The 24,354-nt window shown below is 40.5% G+C and overlaps 1 protein-coding gene across 4 annotated transcripts in view; it reads right to left on the bottom strand.

Moving 5' to 3' along the window:
• Positions 1-24,354, bottom strand: part of SGMS1 (sphingomyelin synthase 1) — a 101,792-nt gene that overhangs the window by 55,083 nt on the left and 22,355 nt on the right. For 2 of the 4 annotated variants that reach the window (XM_081955697.1, XM_081955698.1), the window contains one exon: positions 6,613-6,673. The exons of 1 other annotated variant lie outside the window; for it this stretch is intronic. The gene's annotated coding sequence lies outside the window, so the exon portion shown is untranslated. Of the gene's footprint in view, positions 1-2,456; positions 2,498-2,606; positions 2,674-6,612; positions 6,674-24,354 lie in introns of all 4 variants that reach the window. One more of the 4 variants, XM_081955701.1, reaches the window with a different exon arrangement.

Here is a 24,354-nt window from a genome sequence, read left to right as displayed (position 1 = left end):
GCATGCATGCCAGATTGTCTTGTGCACATGTGTGCCAGTAACCAGAAGACTAGCTGGACAGCGCGCATGCATGCGCCAGAAACTGGAATTTTCTTTTCTGGTGTGCACTTGCTCCCTGAACAGCTCCTCTTCCAGATTGTGGCCCTGATGGGCGCACATGTGGGCTCCCTTTTAGGCACTCAGTGTACTATAGTATTCTACATTCTGTCTGGATCCAATTCTACTTCTGGGCATCATTGCAAATATCTCTGCCCTCAGTACAACACTGGTGTGGAACTAACAATGTGGTATTTCTGCACACCTGTATTTGTCTAAATAGTTTGATGATGCAGGCAAACGATCTAAATCTAAAAATTACACTTACATCAAATATCAATTACTGTAATCAATCTGACGCCCCTGTCAATAAGCGGATACAGATCAAGCTTCATTACACTTTCTTAAAATACCCTAAGTACAAATTGTCACAACACATTTGTATAATTGTAATTGGAATAAAGAAAAAAAATCAGGGTATAAAATGCTGTATTGATACACCCTGCTTTAAGCAAAAAGACCCACAATGAATAAACCATGGAGAAAAAGCAAAATCTGCTTATTGAAGTTAAATTTTTCTTGATTACAATGTCTTTGTTTATAAGCCAAACAAGTACGTTCTTTGATCCATTGAGTTCCAAGGCCCCAGGATGTAACAAGACCAACCTTACACAGCTATGCTAAAAGAATTTGACAAGCTTCCAAGCAGAGAAAACAGATGGCTGTTTCAAAGAAAAAGAGCACAGGCTGCTATGAAGAGGCATAAGCTACATAGTGGACCAAATGTTACATACTGTATGTAGAATATGAAGTCTTAGGCATTACTATATTTTTCGGAGTATAAGACGCACCCTTTTTTCCTCAAAAAAGAGGCTGAAAATCTGGGTGCGTCTTATACACCGAATACAGGATTTTTTTTGCCTCCCGAAGCCCCGCCCCCTTCACCAAAATGGCCGTGCATACCCTTATGGAGGCTTTCAGAGAGCTCCTGGGGGCAGGGGAGGGCAGAAATGAGCATAAAATGGGCCGTTGCCCCCCCCCCCGCCGCCAGCAGTATTCTATAAGCCTCCATAAGGCTATGCATGCAATTTCTTTGATGAAAAATGGGCCCATTTTCATAAACAATGAACCTTTTTTGCTCATTTTTCAGTCCCCCATCCCCCCACGAGCACTCTGCAAGCCCCCCCCCCAAGCTATTCATGCCTTTTTTTAAAAAAAAAAGGTGGCCCGTTTTCGTGAAAAACAGGCCGGTTTTGGGAGGTTTGCAGAGTGCAAAAACTTTTTTTTCCCTTTTGGAAAGCTGTTTAACTGATTGATGAGAATTAGATTGATCAACGGCTGTGCCAGCAGAAACAAAGTCTTAAGTGCTGCAGATTGTCAGGGATTTCCTTCTCCAGCACATGGATAAATACACCTGGAAACATCTACCTACCTACGTACACTCTCTCTGTCTCCCTCTACCTACCTATTGTATTTCTCTCTCTCTCTCTCTCTCTCTCTCTCTCTCTCTCTCTACCTACCTACCTACCTACCTACCTACCTACCTACCTACCTACCTACTGGATTTCTCTCTCTTTCTCTCCCTCTCTATCCCTCTACCTACCTACCTGCTTTTTTTTAATATGCCTCTTCAGAACCTTGGTGCATCTTATACTCCGAAAAATACGGTACATCTCTTATAGCAATAGTTCTTAAGACTTATTTACCGCTTCACAATGCTTTACTCTAAGCGGTATTGCCCCCAACTATCTGGGTTCTCATTTTACCAACCTTGAAAGGATGAAAGGATGAATCAACCTCCAGTAGTACTCAGTACATTGCAAAAATTATACGACTTCCTTCTGGCAACAGTTCAACAAGTCAACTTTTCCTTTGATTATTATTATCTGTTATTATATATAGGTGGATCTACATATTATATTGCATCAGATCTTGTTCCTTGGTTCAGGAATAAAATAACTTTTTTAAAATCTTATATTCCATAATAATGATGTTGGTAGCACAGTAGATGCACATGTGTGTGTATTTGTTTGCTCCCACACATAAGGTATTTGAAGGAAGTTTGTTTTATACTACTACATAGCAAAATAGTTGCATGGAGAAATAAAATAGGAAGGCAGTGTTGTAAATGTATGTTTACGTATATGGCCCATTTATCACATTTGATGTCAAGACTTATGCTGCATGATGGCATTTTAGTCTTGAACTAAATGATGTGGAAAAAGGAAGGGACTAAACGTTCTAAGTATTAATACTTGTTATTATGTTTAACTAAATTCTTAAATCCAGCGTAAGGATGGAGGTGGAGGAGGAGGAGGAAAGCACCTTACAAAAATTTAGGCTGTTGAGAAAGAAAGCCCAGTTTCTGCATTAAAAGCATCGCAAGAAAAATAAACTGAATTTTGAAAAGTATTGTTCACCTTCAAGCCTTGAGGTCAATGGAAAATTAGCAGTTTCCTCTCTAAGTGAGATTAGGAAGTGAGATGGTTTCTGCTGGCTAAAAGCAGGATTCGCCCATCATTATGTGCTATCCATTTTAGCATTTAAAAATTGAAGTACTAACGTTCAACAAATTCAAATATTTCAGGAAACTACTCCGAAATAACTTCACATTTATGTGCTCCAACTTAATTTAATCTGCCAATAAAGAATTGCCTTTTAAACGTTTATACCATAAAAGAAAATACAAATACAGTATTTCAGTTTCTTATCCCTTCTCACTCCAAAAATATCCATTTACATTATTGTTAATATTTTTCTTATCCCAAGACTATTTTCCAGATAAGCGGCAGAATCTAACACCAAAGGATGGCCCTTGGTAGTACCTTCCTGCAGGTTATATTGGAAAAATTGACTCTGTGGTTGATTGGTTGGTTGGTTGGTTTTGGGTGTATGGGTGTCTGTGTATGGGTGTCTGTGGGTGTGGATGCCCTTCATGCTAAAAGATGATAAGAAGTTCCATGACATTGCTAAAAAAACAACATGGATGGGTCAAGTCATTCAAAGTAAGATTCAATTCTAAAACAAATCTCAACAAATATTACAACAGAGTGCACAAAAGACTTGTTTTTAAAGAACATATTTTTCCCCTCAATATTTGGTTTATATAAGTGTGATTTTAGAGTTTAAAATGCATAATGAGGCAATTATGAATTAAGATCTAACAGCATGGGACACTGGAAACTGGATATTTGCTATTGTTTAAATATTGCTTAAACGCCAAAGAATATTTTCACTTGAAATAGGAGGAAAAAGAAAGAAAGACTGTCTTCTTTCTATAATCTATCCTGTTTACTCATCAAAACATAAATTATAAGTTTTTTTTCTATTTTGCCCAAAAGCCCATAAGGGGTTTTTAGTCAACAATAAACATAGATACTGTATTATCTTTTGTCTGATCAAAGGAAGCAATTTAGCCATCTCGCTAAAAACCACCATCTTAAATCTTTCAAGTAATTGTAGATAAGAACCACTGACCAGTGCACCAAAAAACACAACTGAGTTTTGATAACACTTCTACTTTTGATTATGCAAGTCTGAACAAGTTTTTTTTTGTGTGTGTGTGTGTGCTTGTAATTAGTAAGAGTGAACACATAATCGATAAATTGAGAATTTGTGGAATAGCATTTGATTATTGCTCAAGCCCCTGTTTTTTACTATATCTAGAAGATGAAGGATTGGTCACATATTCCATCCTGGTTTTAATAAGGGAAGTTTAATTAGGTCTTACGCTTATAAAAGCCTCCCAATCCAGAATATGTAACAATGTTGAACAGTTTTTCATGTCTACAGTAAATTATTTAAAATTAAAAAAATCTTGAAATATTATATAGAACTTTTAAATTAAATATAATAGATACTCCTCAAAGTTTTAAAAAATCACATAAGAAGGGATCTTGGATCTGAATTCTGTGAGTCACTTGCAAACTCTTTATAATATAATATGTAGTCTAATATCTTAGTGAATCATCAAGAACAAACTATAAAATAATGCATTCCTTTAAAATTATGCTATATTAATCATAACCCTTGTATTGGAAAAATTTTAATAAAATTATTACACTTTAGAATAACTTGTGGCAGTACTCACTTTGTCATTTTCATGGCAAGTACTTGATGAAGTGGAAAAAAATTACTTAAATCGTTTTGGACAACTATTTCATTTATCCCTTGTCTTGTGAAATGTTGCAATGTAGAAATATTAATTCTTAGAGGAGGTAGACTTGGTAGCTAGATTTTATACTGAAAAATTATAAAATTTTATTGGGAATTCTAGGAATTCTTTGGGATTAATGGTTTTTAAAACTGTGGGAATAACACAGTTATTAGCACAACAGCAAAATCCTCACAATTTCTTCCATCGAAGGTTGTTTTATTCAGTTTAGATGTCTGGATTGCAAGTAACACCCCCAACAGAATTAAAACTCTGAGGCAAGTATCTTCCTCAAAGTATGCATTTATTAGGGATGTCATATTGGCACATCAACATCAACAAAGTAGTTGTTCTCAATAACTTAATTTCTCTTCTGGCGAGCATACTGAAATTAAATATTTACAACTTTAAAGCTCTGTTTCAGATTCTAGATAGATTTATATATACTTCCAAATTGTGGTCCTATTTGGTTCTTTTTTTGTCCCCTTTTATGCAACTTTTTTTCTGGGGTCAGGTTGATGAACGGTTAAATCATTAATGAAGGTTTTTTTTTTAAAAAAAAAAAAAGACACAAAAGTTAATATATTTGTCCAGATGCTCCTTTTTGATAAATAGGCTTTTTGACTCTGTTGCATCTGGGCTACCTGTCCATCCAGTCACAAACAATTAAGGTTTACTAAGTAAAGTCATATCCTTTCTTCTTTAAATATAGTTCTCGCTTAAAGACTGCAGTGCTTAGCAAACAGTCAAAGGCACAACAGTGCTGAAAAAGTAACTTTATGGCCAGTCCTTGTACTTATACAAGACTGTCACAGCATTCCCATGGTCATGTGATCAAGAATCAGGCACTTCAACAACCAGCAAACATTTACCAGTCCTCACTTATGACAGCTGAAGCGTCCTGTCATATGATCACCATTTGAGACCTCCTCTGCCAGCTTCCGACAAGCAAAGTCAACGGAGAAGCTGGTAGGGAAGGCCACAAGTTACTGCAATAAATCACTTGCATCCGCCGCCCCCACCCCCCAGCAGCAACCATGTTGGTCACACGTATCCTAGCAGCAACCACTTTGGCCCTGCCACACCCATACTATGCCTCACCAGTCATTCTCATGCCCACCCTCACCCAGTAGCAGCCAACCTAGCCCTGCGCGCTCATTCTAGTCAACCAAACATCCTGTCCTACCCAGTGGCAGCCACGTGTTTCAGTGCTTGTGAGCCCACCAGAAGTTTTGATTTCCAGCCGGCTTCACCACTGACTTTCCTTGTTGGAACCCAGCAGCAAGTTGCAAGGAGACCCTTGCTTAATAAGTTGCAATTCTCACTTAACAACAGCAACAGATTGTGCCAGGATTGCTGCCACTAAGCCATGTGGTCATGTGACTTAACAACTGAATTGCTTAGTAATGGAAATTTCAGTTCCAAGTAACATAGTTAAGCGAAGGATACCTATTCACTGGTTCTGCCCCTTTGTCTTCTTAGCTTCTATGCTAACCACTTTCAAGCTAGTGTCCTCCTGACTAGACCAAATAGGAAGATCTCCATGTCATCTATTGTGCTATATCATAGTTATCTAAGGGAGATCAGAAAGAGAACATTTGCATATAATTGGCTTACAGGACAGGAATTCGCATCTTAGTTTATTTTTAGGCATACTGAATTTTTCATACCATTCATGCTCATTCTTGCTGATTCATCTCCGCTTCTCCATTATAGTTTAAAACATATTACTTTAAGATCTACATCATTGTTTGTAACACACACGCACACAAAAATATTTTACAAGATTAAGGGTTTCTCCAATTAATCTGGCAACACATTTAAAAACTAACCTATATGTTTGGTTTTAAGGAAGTGGTATTTCCTTCCCTCCCTCGCATATAAAACGAATATTCTTTTAAGTTAACCTTATTTAGAAGCAACATACATCCCCTCTCAGCAGTTTGCTCCTCCTGACTTCTGAATTATATTATACTGAGAGAGAGAAATTTAATTGAATTGCTCTCTGTTGGAAGAAAGTTTTATAGTGTGCTTTTCTTTCTCTATCTTTAAAAATGTCAGTAGGAATCCAGTACTTGGATAAATAAATGGATGAATACTATCCCAACAGCCAGACCTGAAAAATCTAACCTTAGTTGAACGTTAATCTAGTTTATATAGCTGTGCAAATAAGTACATAATAAATATAAAAGTGAAAAGCAAATTGTAAAGAGGACATGTGACACAAATAGCTGATTAATTAGAATGCTTTTAAAATATGATCCCTTTTTTCTGTAATACACTGCTCTTAAAATCCTCTGGCTCAACAGATTTTCTTCCATCCTTTATTAACCCAGATGCATAAGAAGATTATTCCAATAATAAGTTAAGAGGATAAACATTCTTATAAATGGAAAAATTACATAAAATAGGAGCATATTTACCATTATAATTCGGTTCCCAGATTAATCATCGTTGCTTCCTGGTTTGGTTTGGTTTTCTTGTCTACAAAACAAGTAAGAGAAGAAAAAAGGTATTTCATTTCTCTTTTCAATCATTCAGTTAAATGAAAACTTAAATCATTCTAATCCCTTCACAATGTTCTTGGACCACAACTAAAATGAAAAATGAAAATACTGCACTTGCTAACACTTAAATGCTGGTTTGCTCATACAAAGCCACAACATTAATTACTTTTTGAATTCAATAGCTAAGAATGATTAGAAATGGCCCTGAATTCAGGAGGCTATGTCAATATTCCCCAAGTATTATTTCTCTTATGGCCTTTGCATAGCAATCATCTGAATTAAGTTCTTAGGAGACTAAAATAGTTTTTTTCTATGTGACAACAATCTTGTTTTCTTTTCAGTTTTTTCTGAAACTGAACTCTCAGAGTTACTCTTTAATTAAAAAAAAAAGAGGTTTAACCTACATGACATGATTTACAGAGGTGAATCTCTTCCTAGAGGTGAGAAATGATTGGTTTAAAAGGCTTTGTGCCTCGGGGAGGACTAGAACTCAAGTCTCCCAATTTTGGGTGGGATGTCTTAAACCACTACACCACATTTGAGTCTTCTGTAAGTTTTACAAGCTACAAATACAGATTATGCAAAGATAAGAATTACCTGCTACTAAAAATGGACTGTAAAATTACCCAGTCCATCCCGGAAATGAGATTAGGAGGATGAGTAACTATTCCATCGCTGGCCATCGCTGGCCATAGGGGGCGAACAACTGTCCCCCGTGGAGCGGGCGCGCAATTTGGGCGTCCTCCTCGATGCCCGGCTGTCAATGGAGGACCATGTGGCAGCCGTGGCAAGGGGGGCGTTCCACCAGGTCCGCCTGGTGCGCCAATTGCGCCCCCTACTGGACCGGAGTGCCCTGCGCACGGTCACTCATGCGCTGGTGACGTCTCGCCTGGACTACTGCAATGCCCTCTACATGGGGCTTCCCTTGGGACACATCCGGAGACTGCAGCTAGTTCAGAACGCAGCCGCGCGGGTTATTATGGGAAGTACACGTTACTCCCACGTAACACCTCTCCTGCGCGAGCTGCACTGGCTACCTGTGGCCTTTCGGGTGCGTTTCAAGGTATTGATCACCATCTTTAAAGCGCTCCATGGCATAGGACCTAGTTATCTGCAGGATCGCATCCTACCACACACGTCCCTGCGACCTATCCGCTCACACAGGGAGGGGCTCCTCCTGGTGCCGTCTGCTAGGCAATGCCAGCGGGCGACACCTAGGAGTAGATCCTTCTCTGTGATGGGCCCAACCCTCTGGAATGACCTCCCCCCAGACATTCGAACTACCACCGACCTCCGTTCCTTCCGGCAAAAGTTAAAGACTCACCTATTTCAATCAGCTGGCCTGGCACTTTCTTAGTTTTACCTCCCGGGGATTTACTTTATTTTAATTGGGTTTGGGGTTTTAATTGTGATGTTTTTAGGATTAGAATATATTTATTTCTTAGTACAGCCTATCTCCCCCTACAAATGTATCTTAAATGTATTTTATTATTATGACTGATTTTATTTGTATTGACTGTACACCGCCCCGAGTCCCTTTCTGGGAGAGGGGCGGTCTAAAAATCTAAGAAATAAATAAATAAAATAAATTTACATATGTATTGACCGAAGTTGCTAGGCAAAAGACTATGAGTTCACATTTTAATGCGATACCATAGTTACATGGGTTGAGACTTGCCACGTAAGAAATGGCAGTCATTTTCCATCCAGTTCTGTTGAGGGTGCATTACAATAATGCAAGTACTCATCAACATTTATTGCTTATAAGATGGTCTAATACAATGCTATTTTGAGGTGTGCATTGCAATGAGGCTGTTTTTCGTCCTCTGGAGGCTTCAGGGAAAAACCGGTCCTACGGACAAATTTGAAATTCGGGAACGGACTTCCGGTTTGCTCGTAGGACTGTTTTTTGCCCTCCAAAGCTTTCGGGGAAGCCTCCTGAAGGCCCCTGAAGGCTCCGGAGGTAAAAAATCGGCCCTATGGACAAACCAGAAGTTACTTCCGGTTTGCTCGTAGGGCCGTTTTCTGCCCTATGGAGCCTTCAGGGAAGCTTCCCAAAGGCCCCTGAAGGTTCCAGATAGTGAAAAATAGACCTATGGGGAACCAGGAAGTTCCAGTTTGTCCGTAGGGCCAATTTTCAACCTTCGGAGCCTTCAGGGGCCTTCAGGAGACTACCTTGAAGGCTCTGGAGGGCAAAAACTGGCCCTACAATCAAACCAGAAGTGACTTCTGGTTTGTCCATAGGACCGTTTTTCACCCTCCAGAGCCTTCAGGGAAGTCTCCTGAAGGCTCTGGAGGTCGAAAATCAGCCCTACAGACAAACCGAAAGTCACCATTCCCAAACTTCCGGGTTCCCCCTAGGTCCACTTTTCGCCCTCCGGAGAACATCCGGAGGGGGTGGGGAGGCTGTTTTCACCCTCCCCAGACTCCTAGAAAGCCTCTGGAGACTGGAGAGGGTGGAAAAACTGCAGCAAAAGCGGGGGGCGCTGGTCGGGTGCATGCGTGCGCAGGGGGTAGCTCACATAGTATGTGATGGATGTGGCACGCTGGCGCACGATCTCCCTGTGGTCCCCCCGCTTTTGGCACGGCAGCCAAAAAGGATCGCCATCACTGCACTAGGGCATTAAAATCTCCCTCAAAAAACATAATATCTTTTTTTCTCGAGTTGAGATTCCAGGAGGAATCCTAGTTATTAATATTAGCTATGTCAAAACCTGAGGATGAAAATGAAACATCAGTCAGCATTTAAACACACAGAGCCTTGCCCATGTTGTGACTTTTGTAAGTGTCTACCTGCAGAGCAACACTGAACGTTAATTTCATTTCTTGAAATTGCTTTCCTAGGAATTTTGATGGTCTCTTTCCCAAGATCTGGTAATTAATATTTTGGTTTAATTATGCTCTATGTAAGAGTTAGGATAATAAGTATCAGCTTTAAAAAGCTTGAGGGTGATTTTTAAATTAAGCGTCCTCAAAAGAGCCAAATACAGGTAGTCCTTGATTTACAACAGTATATTTAGTGACCATTCAAAGTTACAATGGGGATGAAAGAAGTGACTTATGACCATTTTTCACACATGACCATTAAAGCATCCCCATGGTCACATGATTCAGATGCTTGGCAAGTGCCTCATATTTATGACGGCTGCAATGTTCTGGAGTCATGTGATCAGCTTTTACAACCTTCTGACAAGCAAAGTCAGTGGGGAAGCCAGATTCACTTAACAACTGTGTTACTAAATTAACTACTGCAGTGATTCACTTCACAACTTTGGCAACAAAGGTCATAAAAACGGGGCAAAACTCACTTAACAAATGTTTCCCTTAGCAACAATAAATTTTGGGCTCAATTGTGGTCATAACTGAAGGACTACCATGCCAAGTTTAAAAGGCCATTAAAAAGAAAATATAGCTAGATATTTTTTTTCATATGCTATTCTGCCCAAATTCAAAGAAAATTATAGTAACGTTCACACAAAATTAATGCAGTCCACCATGAGTCACAGGATTTGTCTACCACTGGGGTATCAAACTCAAGGCCTGTGGGCCGAATCTGGCTCACGGGTGCTTAGATCTGGCCCGCAGGCCCACTCTGGAAACAGCAACCGACTGGCCTGCTGTGCCTCTGCCAGTGAAAAGAGAGCTTGGAGAGGGCATGTGCGGTCCATCCAGGCTCTGTTTTTGGCCATGAGAGCCTCCTGGAGCCCTCTGCCTGTGACCCTAGGGAGGCTGCTCGCAGAGGGCTCCAGGAGGCTGTCACAGCCAAAAATAGAGCCTCAATGTCACTCCCACGCCCACCCTTGCCCTGCCCTCTTCCCCCACGACCCCCAAGGTCAGACACAACCCTGATGCAGCCCTCAATGAAAACGAGTTTGACACCCCTGGTCTACCTGAAGCTCCACTTTTCAATATTTTCAACATAAGCTCTTCTGCAAAAAGCATTTTACAAGAGGTAAGAACAACTAAGAATGACTGTTTGGTCTAGTGCAGTGGTGGGCAACCTTTTTTTTCAACTGAGCCAAATCTCGCCAAAACCACGATTGAAATTTATTTTGAGAGCCGCATTTTTAAAACAGAAAATACATAGGATGGTACACTGATTTTAGTTTCAATAAGTTTTTATTGAGAATATTCTGCATGCAAGTATCCACATAGGTCGGGAGGATACAAATAACACAACTAATAAAACAAAAACTTTAGAACGATATTATTTATCGATAACGTTAAATTCCGTAAAATTTGCCTTACAATGTAGACAAAATTACATCCTGACAATGACTGACAAAGTCACAACCACTAATGTGAACATTGGCCTTGCATTTCCTTGGATAGTTTGAGTAAGTCAGGTTTGTATGTTGTTTTTAATTTCATCTCTCTCTCCCACTTTTTTTTTCTTTCTCTCTCTCTCTCTGGCTCTTTGTCTCTCTCTCCCTCCCTCCCTCTCTGTCTCCCTCTGTCATTTTCTCTGGGTGTCTATCTGTCGGTCTGTCTCTCTGTATCTCTGTCTCTCTCTCCTCTCTCCCCCATCTGTCACTCTGTGTGTGTGTGTGTCTGTCTGTCTGTCTGTCTCTCACTCACTCTGTGTGTGTGTGTGTGTGTGTGTGTGTCTGTCTGTCTGTCTCTCTCCCCTCCCTTCCTCTCTCTCTGTCACTCTGTGTATGTGGATGTGTCTGTCTCTCACTCATTCACTTAATCACTCTGTGTGTGTCTCTCTCTCTGTCTGTCTATCTTTCTCTCCCTCCCTCCCCCTCTGTCTCTGTGTGTGTGTGTGTGTGTGTGTGTGTGTGTGTGTGTGTGTCTGTCAGTCTCTCTCTGATTCCCTCCCTCTCTCTGTTCCTCTCTCTGTCTGTCTGTCTCATTCACACACACACACATACACACTGTGGTCACCTTGTTGAGTGTTCCAATCACATTTGAAACACTCAACAACTGGCCTGCATTTATGGTATTTTGCAGCATAGATCCTGCAAAATACCATAAATGCAGGCCAGTTGTTGAGTGTTTCAAATGTGATTGGAACACTCAACAAGGTGACCACAGTGTGTGTGTGTGAGAGAGAGAGTGAGACAGACAGACAGAGAGAGGAACAGAGAGAGGGAGTGAGAGAGGGAATCAGAGAGAGACTGACAGAGCTGTACGCGCGCGCCTGTTTTCCACGGCGTGGAGCAGCGGCGAGATTCTGCGCGGCGAGCGATGATTCCGGGGGCCATCAGTGGGGGGGCAGGGTCTCCCCTCACGTTCCTCATCTTCCCGGATGGCCCCTGGAATCATCGCTCGCAACGCAGAATCTCGCCGCTGCTCCACGTCGTGGAAAACAGGCGCGTGCGCACAGCTCGGAAAATTACAGCCTGGGAGCAGCGGCGAGATTCTGCGTGGCGAGCGATGATTCCAGGGGCCATCCGGGAAGATGAGGAACGCGAGGGGAGACCCTGCCCCCCCACTGATGGCCCCCGGAATCATCGCTCGCCGCGCAGAATCTCGCCGCTGCTCCACGCTGTGGAAAACAGGCGCGCGCATACAGCTCGGCAAATTACAGCCTGGGAGACTTGTCACCCGGCTTTTGCAGAAGCTTCCCTCCGAAGCCCGAGAGGAGGGAGGGGAGCGGGCGCCCGGCACACTGAAGAGCCGCATTAAAATGTGCAAAGAGCCGCATTTGGCTCGCGAGCCGCGGCTTGCCGACCACTGGTCTAGTGGTTAAAGCACAAGGACAGAAACCAGGAATGAAAACCAGATGGATGACTTCGGGCTGTCATTCACTTTCAGCCCAACTCACCTTGCAGGATTATTGTTGAGGAGGGGAGGGGGAATAGGAGGAGGAAATAGTTTTGAGCATGTTCACTGCTTTGAGTTATTTATAAAAATAGTAAAAGTGGGATTTAAAAAAATAAATCTCAAAAAATATATGCACAGATCCAGTGCTGTCACAGGGAAATCCATCAAGTTCAAATAAAGCCAACTTTACGTCTCTTGCTGATATGCAGCACTCTGTAAAAAGATGAAAGCGTGATTGTATTTGAAAGAATCCTCCATAGAAGATATCTGAACATGCTTATGACAGCAAGCCGACTGAACAAGATCTGGATCAATAAAATGAAAGACACTGAGAAGGAGTTCAGTAAAATGCAAATCATTATCTCAACAATGATTACTTTGAGAAAATTCCATGTGCCAATTTCCATTGGGACAGACTGTGTTATGCTAAGCCGCTCTATAGATTTACTTTGAATAAGTGTAATTCTACTGGCAAATATAGGGGGAAGGGGAATTCGTCATTAGATGTCAGCATAACAATGCGGGCAATTGCTTTATTCCCTTTAGGGGGCTTTTAAGGTTTGGTGTGTACTACTATATTAGTTTGGGGAATTTTCAAAAAACATAGAGCACTTACTATGAGATCCGAGTCTCTCCCTAGTCTAATTCCCTACAATGCTAATAAAATCTTGTATCCCAGATGACAGGGGAAAAACACTATCAAATGGGCCTATGATGAATAAGCACAATTAAGGAAGCCAATGGCATTTTGTGGTGGGAGGTATTCCACATTTGTCTCTGCGGACTGAAGATAGAAAGGCGAACTTTTGCAATTTTGAGGATGTTGTCTGCGAAGACTCAGAAGCTACGCATATGACTCCATGCTGAACACAAAGAAGTTTTTATCCCTTATATAGCATTTAATTAAATAAAGACAAACAATGTAAAATTACTGGATGCACTTTAGAAGCAGGAAGAATAATAAATTATCAGATTGACTTTTGAGTTCCATAGAATTCCTTCCAAACTGAATAGGCAAATATAAGTAAGTATATACTTACTTGAGCAAAATATTCTAACTTCAGACAGACGCCAATGGCTGAAAAGGACTAAGCAGGAAAGAGATTTTTCACGCTAGCAAAAAGCTCAATGAAGAATTTGGCAACTATGAAAATAGCAAATTCCAGCCATGTGGTTTTTGGAAGTAGACCAAAAATAATACCTTTTGTATTGTACCTTTTAATAAGCCTACAATACAGTTAAGCACTGAATTAAATCCATAATAAGCAAGCTGTATATTGCAATAAGCACATTTCCTCTTCCCAAATTTAAATGGCAAAGAAATCCCAACCTCCAGTACAAACTTTAGAGGGTTAAACTCTCTTCTGTCTCTGGTCTGTGTCTGTTCCACTTTTCATTTCAGGATTTCACCCTTGAAACCATGTGTTGTGGCCGACCAACAGAGCTGGAAGCAGATTTGGACAGTTAGGAGGTTGGGGAGGAACAGGGCCAGTCCTGGAGTCTGGAGAAGGCTCTGACGAGTGCTCTGCATCAGAAGCAGAGATGGTGCCAGGGTCGTCTGACAATTATCAGCTGCCTTCGGAGTCAGACATCAGTGAGGCAGACGAACAGCTGGAGCCTGTTCCCACTGTGCACATGCTCAGAGTTGCCAGACGAAGGGAACAGCTGAGGAACAAGGGTCGACTTGGGAGTAATGGCCCCTCCCAGAGGGAATAAAAGAGGAGCAAAAGGGGAGGGGCATTTGCAGGAGACAATTAGTTCATTCCTGCATTCTTGCCAAGTATTGCGATGTCTGAAAGATATTGGCCTGGCCACTCTCCAAGCCTGATAAAAGGTAGTTGTGAACTATCTAAAAAGATTGTAGGAGAGGAAAGACTTTGCTGGAGAGGAATTCACTGTAAATCCAAAAAAAGGGGTTTATCAGGATGAGGACTCGGCTTCGTGCTGCTGGGGAAACCTAGGTCAGAACACCATGCAACAGAATCATACTATGCTTCAGTACTACTGACTGCATGTAACCAAACAAATACAGATAGTTCTTGACTTACAACAGTTTGTTTAGTGACCGTTCAAAGTTACAACAGCACTGAAAAGTGACATGACTGTTTTTCACACAACTATTGCCGCATCCCCATAGTCACATGATCAAAATTCAGACGCTTAGCAACTGACTCATATTTATGACCGTTGCTATGCCCCAAGGTCATGTGATCACTTTTTGCGACCTTCTGACAAGCAAAGTCAATGTGGAAGCTGCATTCACTGAACAACCATGTTACTAATTTAAAATTGCAGTGATTCACTGCGGCAAGAAAAGTTGTAAAATGGGGCAAAGCTACTTAACGAATGTCTCACTTAGCAACAGAAATGTTGGACTCAATTGAGGTCAGAAGTCGAGAAGTAACTGTATCATCAGCGGGCATTATTATTGCCACAGACTAACATGATATTGTACTTTCTTAACAAATTAACTCGTGTACTTCCCCAAATTAATTCATTACAATTAAATGTAATTGCTTTATTGTTCCCATGACTACATTTCAAAAAGTACATTACACAGATGGCGAACATAAGAAATTGGGTGACTGAAGATCCCATCAGTTAGAGCACTTATTCGTATAAGGAAAGGGCAAAAGCTTTGGATTTAGGAATGTCAAGGGAAAAAAAACCCTGTTAGAGACCGATGGACCGTGGCTGATTCCCTTCTGCATATCTTTTGAGATATTGAGAAAAATAAGTCTTTAAAAGTATTCTAATTAATAAACAAACTTTAATAATAAAATAAAACAGAAAATAACTAATTAGTTACATTTTGATAATGAAAGCTTCGTCAGCCAAAAGTTGGCTGGCGAACAAAGAAGAGAGGAATTTTTGGAAAGTGTAACGCGTGCGCAATAAATCACTTTCAGATAAGAACCCTTTTTTGTTTTATGACCTGCGCAATAAAGCTTTCTTAGTTTAACTCTTGAGTGTCAGTTTAGGCAGTTCAGGCCTAGCAAACCTTTTAACATCGTGACACCCCTTCTTTTGCTAGTCTGGGCTGACGTCATCAAATCATCAATTAAGGCACATCTTCTTTCGCAGATATTCGTGTTGATTTGCGGCAAGTGGTTTGTTAAGCATGTCTGCGATCTGATCATGTGTAGAAACATATTGCAATTTAACAAAACCTTGCTTAACTAATTGCTTTGTGTTTTGATAACGAATGTCAATGTGTCTGGACCTAGAACCTGTAAAATGTGACTCAGAAATATAAACAACAGATACATTATCTTCCATCACAGTGATTGGTCGAATCGGACGTGTCCAGATATCTGTGATCAAAGCATCAAACCACGTTAGAGAATTACAAGCATCTGAAACACAAGCATATTCAGCTTCAGTAGATGAACATGAAACAAAACTCTGTTTTCTCACTTGCCAGTAAACAGGACAACCATTTAGGAACATCATGTAACCAGAAGTGCTTTTGCGTGACTTCTTGTCGCTCGCCCAGTCGGCGTCGGCAAAACAAATCAACTTTGGTTGATCAGTGTGTGTTGGTTCTAGCAATAACTTCATGTGTTTAGTGTGTTTTAGGTATTTCAACAACTTCTTAATGCATGACCAATGAAATTGTGTTGCCTTACCTACGTGTCGTGATAAAAGATTAACACTAAGTGCGATGTCAGGTCTGGTCCAACTACTAATGTATAATAGTGAACCAATGACTGAACGATAAAGTGTTTGATCCTCGAACTCAGGACTTAGTTCATGTGTTAAGTTGTGAAAATCTGTTTGCATGGGTGTCTTTGTTGTGCTAGCATCTTTCATGTTGCAATGATGTAGAATGTGGTCAATTTTCTCCTCTTGTGAAAGACTAAACCCCTTCTGTGTCTTTTCAATTTGAACACCTAAATAAGTGCTAATGTGTCCTAAAGATTTTAGTGTGAAGTATCTCTGCAAACTTTTAGCAAAAATCTCACTCATTTTCTTATTTGGACCAATATAAACAATATCATCAACATAAACAAGAATTATCTCATATGCATTGTTAGATCTTTTTGTGAACACGCATTCATCAGTTTCGGACTTAATAAAGCCCATTGAATTTAGTTTGTCAGTAAGACATAAATACCACATTAAACCTGACTGTTTCAGACCATAAAGACTTTTGTTCAGGAACCAGGTATCCCCTTCTTGCTTTCGGAATCCTGGAGGGCTTCTCACGTAGATCTCTTCATCTAGGTCTGCATGTAGATAAGCTGTGTCCACATCAAATTGGAAAACTTCTAAACCAAGAATAGTTGCAGTGGTTAAGGCAATTTTTACACTTTCAGTTCTGACTGTTGGTGAGTAAGTGTTTGTGTAGTCCTCAGGATAACGTTGAGCGAAACCCTGAGCTACCAGTCTGGCTTTGTATAAAGACTCACCATTTGGTTTCTTCTTGATTCTGTAGACCCATCGGGTGCCAATGACTTTCTTGTTTGCTGGAGGTTTTGCAGGTGTGAATACATTAAGTTTCTTTAAACTGTCCATTTCATCCTGCATTGCATCATACCACTTGTCTTGTTCTGAATCAGGAAGCTGTTTGATTTGTGTGAATGTCTCTGGAGGAAGAGTAACGTTGCAAATCAAAGGTAATGGTGTTTTTGTCAGTTGCCATGAATAACGTTGTGGAGGGATTCCTTTTGTGGCCCTCTTGGAGCGTCTAGGAACATCAGTCCAGTCTTCTTCTTCTTCATCATCATCCTCGTCCTCACGTTCGTCGCTAGCATCAGCATCCGCGGCTTGAGAAGACGGAACATCAGGTTGTGAAGAACTGGTAGAAGGAATATCTGCCTGCGAATTGTCATCAGGCTGCGTGGCATCTGGAACACCATCTCTAGGAAAATAAACTTCAGGATCATTGGAATGAATCCTGGACCAGTCAATGTCTTCCTCAAAATTAGCAGATTGTGAAATGACAATCACATGTTTAGTATCAATGAATTTGTACCATTTTGAATTATCATCAATACCCATAAATCTCAGTCTCTTTGCTACTGCACCTCCCTTTCTTCTTTGACTTAAGGGAGTGTTCACCATAGCATATGAACCAAAAATATGGAGGTTCTTGAGATTAGGCTTGTAGCCATAGAGCATGTAGAAAGGAGTTTGATTGAGTACACTGCTCCAAGTACGGTTGACAATGTAATTTGCATATTTGATTGCTTCACCCCAGTATGCGTTACTGAGATTGGCATCTTCTAGAAGACAACGCATCATGGTTTGTAGAACCCCTTGTCTTCTTTCTACGACTCCGTTATGAGCCGGTGTATATGGAGCAGATGTCTGATGAAGAATTCCATTCTTACGCATCCAGTCCTGGAAACGCTGAGACATGAATTCTGCACCACGGTCACTCTGGATTCTGGCGATGCGAACTTGGTATTGTGTAGAAACAAACGCTGCAAAGTCTTTAAAGATCTGAAAGGTCTCAGATTTCTCTCTCATAGGATATACAAATCCATATCTAGAATGATTATCTACAATTGTTAAAAAATACTTTCTGCCACCAAGTGTTGGTGGGAAAGGACCCACTATGTCAGTGTGTACCAAATCAAAAATGCGTGTTGACCGGCGTGTAGCGTGTTTGGGAATTGCAGCCGCCTTGGATTTAGCCTTTTTGCAAACCGCACAATCCAAAAACACCTTACACCCCTTTAGATCCAAACCTTTTGCGAACTCCGGCATCTTTCTAAGAACACGGAAACTGGCATGCCCCAATCTTCTGTGCCACTTGTGAATACACCTGGAATGCAAAGGTTTACCAGTTAGTGAATTCTCAACATTAACAGTTTCATGAGGACCCTCAGGCTTGCTTTGAGCAATCTGTTTCTGTTTTCTTTGTTTGTTGGCTTTAGGAGCCTTTGGCACAGTAACGCTTTCTCTCTCTGGGACAACTCTCTCTGGGTTTGCGTTGTGCCTTTTTGGAGTTTGCATACTTGCCTGTGCTTGCCCTTTAGGCTTTGGCTTTAAGTAATAAACACCACCAATCAGCATGGTTTCAGCAACAATATCACCATCTTTAACTAAGTAACTTGCTTTTTCGAGGTGGTGAACCTGGAACTTTAACTCTCTAGACAAGTGACTTTGACTAAGCAAATTACTGGTTGCTGAAGGTATGTAATAAACATCAGGGATGTGTGTATCGAGCTCTTCAATGTAAACAGTTCCTTTTCCCATAACCTTGCAAGTGTGGTTGGTGAAGGAATACAGTTCTCGATACTCGGGCTCTGGTTCGCCCATCTCTGTGAAAAGTTCCCTTCTGTGGGTAACGTGCACAGCTGCTCCACTGTCTAAAGTCCACAAAAGACGTCTGTCGAACTTTGGATCAGGTTGTGGAACGTTGGTTATGGCCAGTGTTGCAAGTGGAGCTTGTGAATCACGCCTTGGACCACGACGACCTTGTCTTCCGCCTCTACCTCTGCCTCTGGAATCTGTTCCTCTGGGCTGGTACGTGGCGGGAGCTGGAACTCGTTGGGGACAATCCCGGGTGTCATGTCCCACACGGTTGCAGGTGTAGCATTTTGGCATCCTTGGAGCGTAGCCTCTTCCTCGGAAGGGACGTCTGGCTGGAGCCTTTGGTGCTGGAGGCCGGTGCAGATGTGGGGTAGCTAACCTGATAGCTTCGTCTTCCACTAAAAGTCTGCAAACGTGGTTAACTGTGCGTTGAGCAATAGGCACGTAGTTAATCTTTGCAACAGCATCTTTCCATTCATAATTCAATGAGTTAATGATGATGCTAATCATTTGGATATCATCGATTACATGGCCATTTTGTCTCAATTCACTTCTCATTCTTTTCAGTTTGGTCAAATGTCCACCAATTCGTTCACCAGGTTTCAACTTCGAACCATGGAACTCAGACATGAGCAAACATGAGGATTCAATTGAAACGGGCCTGTAGCAATCTTCCAAAATAGCCCATATTTCTTGGGCAGTTGCATCAGGTGGAAAGATACCTTGGATCTCAATTTCCATTGACATGAGTAAAGTCGTGATAGCTCTGTTTTCAAGGTTTCTTATTGCAGGTGTCCAGGGTTGACGGGGAGGATCAAAAACCATGGAATATGTGCCTTCTCTTCGAAGCAAGAGCGCAATTTCACTGACCCAGGCTTTATAATTCTCTCCTGACTCCTTTAATTTGGACTCACCAGTCAAGGGGGTGACTGTGAATACCTGCTGAGGAACAATTTGTTGCTCTGGTTGCAAAGCTGGTTGTTGAACCAGGGGATGCTGGGGTTGCATCATTGGCCTTTGCGTGGCAACATCAAATTGGCTTCCTCGAATTTGCCTCTGGCTTTGCCTTTTTCCATCTAGGGAGAATTCCACACCGCCAGGGGGTATTGAAGACTTAACCTTTGGAGACAAAGTTTTGGCTTCTAAAGGACTCATAGACATATCTCTGAAAATCTGGTCCAATTGCTTAATCTTTTGCTGTAATAATTTTTTTCCGCCAGCAGATGGCAGTGCAGCTTCACTTCTTGGCTGCCTCTCCTTTCTATACGTATGCGGGAGTTCAGTTGACTCAAAGGGACCACGTGACCTCGGTGACGTGTACATGTCTCTTTGTTCTAATTGACCAATGAACTCTGTGGGGTGTGTCTTAGGCTGTTGTTTTGAAGAAGACAAGATGGCGTCCTCAGACATTTTGGGAGTGGGGGAGCTTCTTCTACTTCGCCTTATCTCTTCAAAACACACTCTCGCCTCCCTAGCATATTTTTCAAACAGTTCTATTTGATCTAGATAGCTTTGCATTTCTTGCTCACCATCTGGGGGAATTTCATAAACTTTGCTTTCTGCGTGGGAGGAATTTTTCTGTGCCGGCAGTTGCCATTCATCAATCGTTTGATAATCTGCGAGGGTCTGGGAATGGAGTGGCTCTGGCAGAGTGGGAAGTTTTGGCTTGGCCCCCAAAAATTCATAATCTCCTGGAGATATTTTAGAAGGAGGAACCACTGACCTCGTTTCGTGGATGTCGCGTCCTGTAGCTCCTTCTCCCATATTTGGCTCGGCACCTGAAGGAATTTGTTGTTCCTGAAGCACGTTTTGATCTTGCTTCTCTGTGTCCGAGGGAGCCTCCTTGTCAGAGGAAGCTGATCCATCTGTGCTCGCCCCATCTTTCTTTTTCTTTTTTTTCTTTTTCTCCGACATTGCTAATTAGGCTTAGTCGGTTATCTTTAGATAGCATGAAGGGAAAATACAGCCATAAATTGTAACCATCTCAGCTGGTATCATCAAAAGCCAAAACTCTGCTACCAAGTTGTCAACCAAACCTCTGCTACCAAGTTGTCAGGGGAAAAAAAACCCTGTTAGAGACCGATGGACCGTGGCTGATTCCCTTCTGCATATCTTTTGAGATATTGAGAAAAATAAGTCTTTAAAAGTATTCTAATTAATAAACAAACTTTAATAATAAAATAAAACAGAAAATAACTAATTAGTTACATTTTGATAATGAAAGCTTCGTCAGCCAAAAGTTGGCTGACGAACAAAGAAGAGAGGAATTTTTGGAAAGTGTAACGCGTGCGCAATAAATCACTTTCAGATAAGAACCCTTTTTTGTTTTATGACCTGCGCAATAAAGCTTTCTTAGTTTAACTCTTGAGTGTCAGTTTAGGCAGTTCAGGCCTAGCAAACCTTTTAACATCGTGACAAGGAAGATGGATGAAGATATGACTGAAGCTGGGTTTATTTAGTTATTTAGCGCATGGAAACTGAAGCTGATTACTTTGGTTGATACAAATAATTATTCTCAACCCAGATAAAATACAGGTAGTCCTCAACTTACGACCACAATTGACCCCAACATTTCGTTGCTAAGTGCAAAATTTGTTAAGTGAGTTTTGCCCCATTTTACAACTTTTCTTGCCACATTTGCTAAGTGAATCACTGCAGTTGCTAAAGTAGCAACACGGTTGTAAAGTGAATCTGGCTTTCCCATTGACTTCGCTTATCAGGAGGTCGCAAAAGGGGACCACATGTCCCAACAACACCGTCATAAATGTGAGTCTGTAGCCAAGCATCTGAATTTTGATCACGTGTCCATGGGGATGTTGCAACGGTTATAAGTGTGAAAAACTGGTCATAACTCCCTTTTTAAGATGCCATTGTAACTTTGAACAGTCAGTAAGCAAACTGTTGTAAGTGGAGGTCTACCTGTATAAAAAAACCCTGAATCTTCCCACCAAAGATGAATGTTCAACAACTTGAGTTAAGTGAGAAAAAATACTTATTCACACACTATGTACTAAAACTATTGGAACTATTTCTGAAAAATGAGATGACAATCACAGCAATTCACACTTTAAAACAGAATGAGATACATTTCAAGAAAGCACCATTAGCAACTAGTCGTAATGGCCACTTAGAACTTCCAGGAAGACAGCATAGTTCCAAAACCAGATAATTATACGCAATAGCAAGACATTGTTAAAATAGCAAGAATTGCAGTAGATTCCTTATTTTCCAGAAGTGTTTAATCACCTTTTTGGGAAACAGGATGGTGTCCTGTATTGGGCTGGATCTAATCTAGGAAGATATTATTTATGTGACTGCAATAGTTATTATCTGTTGCTGTAACTTTAATGAACTGCTACATTATTAGCAAGTCTTCCATTTCAACATATATACAGCATTTAGCCTTAATTTTTTTTTGTTCTGCACCCAATAAGTTTTATTTTCATTCAGTTGATACCAAGATTTTAAGATTTCACTTCCACACCTGTTTTTCCAGCCGGATATTTTCAGAATAGTTAAATAAAAGCAGCCAACACCTAATGCTGAATATTAATTGAATAAGTTTGCCATGTTCCCAGACATTTTGAATCAATCAATTAATTAAAATGAATTAATATGTCCAATACATACCAAAAAAATCCCTTAGTTCCTTTCCTATTTTATAAAGGGGTGGGGGAGGGAAGAGAGGAGGAGAATCTTGACTGTTGCCAACTCTTACCAATTCAGTATATAACTATTTCATGGAAAGAACTATTTTTTATAGCCTGATTTGTGAATGAGACAAATAATTCACAGCTCTCTGAAAACAGCAGTTTGTTTGTAGTGCTTCTTTAAAAGCCACAAGAACTGAGACTTGTTTAAAACTCTTAATTCTTGTCTCTAAGACCCTTAGATAAATTCCAGATCTGCATTCAAGATTTGGGCTGAGAATAATAGGTTCCATGGCCTATCAATACTATTTTAGTCAGTGTTACTTCTTTCCATTTATCTGAAACTAGCTGATAACCTGGCATTGTCCTGGTATTTATTTATAGGGGGGAAATGTCCTCAGCAAAGCAGGCTGAGGAATTCTGGGAATTGACATCCACAAGTCTTAGAGTTGCCAAGATTGGAGACCGCTGGTTTAATGAAATCCAGTATAATGTGGGGGCTGTTCTATTGTAAACAATGACACACATACACTTACAAACACATACACACACACAGAGCTGTCTTCTACTTCTTTATAGTACAACAGCCTTGAATCATTCAGTCATATACAGACAGTCCTTGTTCAGCAATCATTGGTTCAGTGACTGTTCAAAGTTGCATATTTGAATTAGCCAAGGTCATAACCAGAATTCCATTTAAAAAAACAAAAACAATTCAGTCTTTCAGGGTGTTCAGTGATATCAGAAGGCAGACAACTAATAACCCCATATTTCTATCAGCCAATTCTAGTGACTAAGTGCCGGCTTGTTTTCAATGTACTTCAGAAATTACACGGGGAATCCCAAAGCTGATCAGGAATGTTTCCATGGGGAATCGTCTCAAGAGAAGAAAATTTGGCATATTATGTGGCAATTGTATGTACATACTAACTACATAAGAAAGGCTGAGCGCCAAAGAATTGAGGCCTTTGAACTATGGTGCTGGAGAAGACTCCTGCGAGTCCCTTGGATTGCAAGGCGATCAAACCAGTCAGTCCTAGAGGAGATCAACCCTGACTGCTCTTTAGAAGGCCAGATCCTGAAGAGGAAACTCAAATACTTTGGCCACCTAATGAAAAGGAAGGACTCACTGGAAAAGAGCCTCATGCTGGGAAAGATTGAGGGCAAAAGAAGGAGACAACAGAATGAGGTGAGCTTAAATGGATTCTAAAGGATGGTAGAGGACAGGAATAAAACAAACTAACAACAACACTAACTACACCATCATTATTCATTTCTTCATTTCTAAAGTTTTACTTAAACTCAAAAACATAATATTAACATTTAATACAACGTAAGTTATATTATACAATGCCCTTTATAAATTTTATTTACTCTTTCAGTCTTAAGGTAAAAAATAATAATCAGTAAACCTTAACACCTTTTCCCTAAAGGTAGGTTGTTATATTGGTAATATTGTGCTTTATTCTTTATTTTTTGTTATATACGCAATACTATATAATTATTCAAATCAATTTGCCCCATCACCCTTCTGGTGATTTAACTTCCCTTATAATACTTTATTTCACACTGGAGAGTAGAATATTACAATCCATCACACCTTTTCAAGCTTGGTATTTCTTTATTTGAGAAAACCAAGATAAAAGCCAGTAATATGAAAAGATTTTTTATAACAATGCTTTGTAAAAACTCAACAGGGGAAATATAGACCAATTAGTAGCTAATTATTATGGCAATTATTTTTTTTATTATATAGACAATGGGTTGGAATATAATGTTCTCCAAATGTTGCTAAAAATAACTCCCTAAAAGCCTCACTCACCATGTTTAATACTGTAGTATACTATAATTCAGCAAAATCTGGAAGGCTATTAGTTCAGGACATGCAGATTGAGACATTAAAAATAGTTCAAATAGAATTTAATCCTATTTTATATATCTATGGTGACTATGCAGCATCTCTAGGAATATA

This window comes from Natrix helvetica, assembly GCF_964273705.1.
Source record: "Natrix helvetica genome assembly, chromosome: 5".
Classification (NCBI taxonomy): Eukaryota; Metazoa; Chordata; class Lepidosauria; order Squamata; family Natricidae; genus Natrix; species Natrix helvetica.
Note: the sequence above shows the minus strand (reverse complement) of the source record. Positions and strands in the feature narration are given on the sequence as shown.